The sequence below is a fragment of the Mandrillus leucophaeus genome, unplaced genomic scaffold (assembly GCF_000951045.1).
Source record: "Mandrillus leucophaeus isolate KB7577 unplaced genomic scaffold, Mleu.le_1.0 Scaffold1108, whole genome shotgun sequence".
NCBI lineage: Eukaryota > Metazoa > Chordata > Mammalia > Primates > Cercopithecidae > Mandrillus > Mandrillus leucophaeus.
The window spans coordinates 402,344-405,443 of record NW_012099299.1 but is presented as its reverse complement, the minus strand read 5'-3'; the positions used below and the strand labels follow the sequence as shown (position 1 = coordinate 405,443).

At 45.5% G+C, this 3,100-nt stretch overlaps 1 pseudogene across 1 annotated transcript; it reads left to right on the top strand.

Annotated features, from left to right (window-relative positions):
* Nucleotides 1–446: 446 nt before the first annotated feature.
* Nucleotides 447–2,644, top strand: LOC105548670 (annotated as a pseudogene). The gene is made up of 3 exons (XR_001007427.1): nucleotides 447–607; nucleotides 2,120–2,223; nucleotides 2,308–2,644. The product of XR_001007427.1 is annotated as an Ig heavy chain V-I region V35-like (transcript).
* Nucleotides 2,645–3,100: the final 456 nt, after the last annotated feature.

The window sequence follows — 3,100 nt, the reverse complement described above, 5'->3', positions numbered from 1 at the left end:
AGTGAGTCATTATAGGTGTTCTGAGCTACGGTAAACATTGGATTAGGACCAGATTTGTCTGAGTTCAATGTGATTATTATACTCAGCTGCTGGTCCCATATGGCCTGAATATGGATAATTTAAATGAGCCTGGCTGTGTGATTTGTTATATGAAAATCTGAACTAAATAAACATAAAGAGCATGTCTGGACTAGCATGAGGGTGAGAGATCCTAGGGGCCTCACCCCCCCATACTCTTATCGCCCTTTCCTCCAGGAACCTCCAGGTTCTCAGGGTGTGAATCCACCTAGATGCCTGCATGGCTGTATTACCAGGAGACTGAATCTCTGATAAAACACCGAGACCTTCTTCAGGCAGACAACCCATTTTTAAATCCTTATGTATGTTGCGAAAGGTAATCCATCCCCATTACAAACCCATACCTACAGGCTGCCTTTATCACGAAAATGGCTACAATTAGCCAAAAGGGGCACATTTACAAAAATTTTCCTGTGATGTTCCATCGAGAAAAGAGTGAAAATCAGCTTCACACCTGGAGACTTCCTGTATCGGGCACAGTCCAGAGAAAGAAGATCACCAGAGTATTAAGATTCATCTATAAGAACATGTAATGCTTCCGTGTTCCACACATTACGTCTCACCAGTTTAGTCAATATGGATTAAATATGAGAGTGTGGCAATGCACAAACTCTGAGGAGGAAAATAGGATTAAAAATGTTCAGGAAAATAGAGCAATTTGAAGGCTCTGACAACAGCACCTTCAGCACCAAGGAAATGATTTCACCCTCATAAGCCTCGAATTTACTTTCCATGGCACGTGTGCAGGGTTCCAAAGTGAGACCAGCTGAATTCAATGTGCATGCACTTCCCAGGTGTCCACTTGTATTCTGTTTTCTTTACTTCTGTTTGCAGAAAGTAGACACATACTCATCCTTAGTGCCAGTGTAGGGAGTGCTTTCCTTGACATGGATACCAGAAAAGAAAGGAAGAAAAGTGGGTCGATTAATGTTAAAATTAGCCACTGTGTGTGTGTGTGTGTGTGTGTGTGTATGTGTGTGTGTGTGTATGTGTTATTTGAATACTAGAGTTGAGTTGGGCTTCTGTCCACGTGCAACTGCACCTGCAGATATTCTCAGGTGCAATAATCAACTGCAGGACCCTAAAGAAAATAAGAATATCCCGCCAAATCCCTGAAGAGTTTTTGGGTTCACCATATGTCAAACGATTCAGTGCCTCTGGAACTCCAGGAAAGGGCTCCCCAGTGATGCATGAGATCTTTTCTTCAGGTCTCCCTGTACAGTTCTCTGGGTTTCCCAAGGCCAATTCAGTATTTCAAAAGATGGTGTGAGAAGCACGTTGTGTCACTAAAGGAGAATTCTGAGCCAGGGCACAGCCACTTTATACCGGGCTAGAGACACTGGTAGGAATATACTCTGTAAGTTCAGACAGAAAAGCTCCTGCTGGGTAGGGGCTGGGCTGCAGGGGGCGCTCAGGATAAACTCATCACAGGCTCCCGCCCCAGAGCAGGTGCACAGCTGGCTGGGGAGGGGTTCCTCTCAGGGCCCCGGACTTCCTTTAAAAATATCTAATATAAGTATTTCACAAGGACTTCTGATGTTTATATAAATATTCCATTCAATTGTGAGCATTTATCAAACTGGATGTTGTAATGAGAACTACTTTCACAATGGGGATTTCAAACTCTGCCAGTTTTCTTAATAGTAAGCAGCTGGAGGTCAGGAAGAGCTCTTTTCTTTTAAATCAGTGCAATTTTTGGACAAACACAGTCATTCCCAAAATAACGCATTCACATATTAAGTGCTAGAAATGGTTCAAGTTGTCCCTCATTCATTCAAATGTGGATTCAAAGTGAGGTGCATGTCCTGGGGGAGCTTGTTCTCCAGTGGGGGAAGCTCTGTCAACATAGAGTTCAGGGATGTGTAGGGGACACATGGCCTCCAACAGGATTACGGTTTGAACCCTCAGCTTCTACAACTGTGTCGTCCATGTGTCGTGTATTTGCTCTTTCTCATACTGGGTCAGAAATTGGGCTATTAAATAGCATCCTTCAAGAATATGCAAATCACTGAGGCTAATATAGATAACTCTGTGCCCTGAGAGCATCACCCAACAACCACACCCCTCCTCGGGACCACACCCCACCAACAGCACAGCTCCTCACCGTGGACACGACCCACAGGATCCTCTTCTTGGTGGCAGCAGCAAAAGTTAAGGGGCTCCCCAGTCCCAGGGCTGACAGAGAAACCAGGCCAGTCAAGTGAGACTTCCCACAATCCTGTGTCCTCTCCACCGGTGCCCACTCCCAGGTGCAGCTGGTGCAGTTTGGGCCTGAGGTGAAGCAGCCTGTGGCCTCAGTGAAGGTCTTCTGCAAGGCTTCTGGTTACAACTTTACCACCTATGGTATGAATTGGGCGAGACAGGTCCCTGGAGAAGGGCTTGAGTGAATGGGTGGATGAACATCAACACTGGGAACCCAATGTATGCCCAGGGCTAAACAGGATGATTTGTCTTCTCCATAGACACCTCTGTCAGCACGGCGTATCTGCAGATCAGCAGCCTAAAGGCTGAGGACACGGCCGTGCATTACTGTATGAGAGACACAGTGTGGAAACCCACATCCTGAGAGAGTCAGAAGCCCTGAGGGAAGAGGTAGCTGTGCTGAGCTGAGGCAGTGGTGCAGCAGTTTATCTTCCATATGATCTCATTTTGCATCAACTTCCACTGTTATATTAGCCATGAATGTGGTATAGACGGGAGCTCCTAAGAGATCCCTAACTTGCCCATTTTGATGGGTTTTCCAGAAGACGTGAGAAGCCACTTTGTTTGCAAAGCATCCCAAAGCCATGCCCTGCTCCACGTACACAAGAGCCCATTTCCTGGTCTTTGGTTAACTGTAAAACGCTCATCAGTGCACCTGGGCGAATTTCATATCAGGTAGAGGAATGTGTTCTAAAGGAAAGCTAAAGTTGTAATAGCAATTCCTGCTCAATAACCTTCAGCTTCATTGCTTTTGTGTGACCCATCAATTAATTACGTTACATCAAGGTTCTCAATGGCAGTTTCTAATAAATATAAGAGA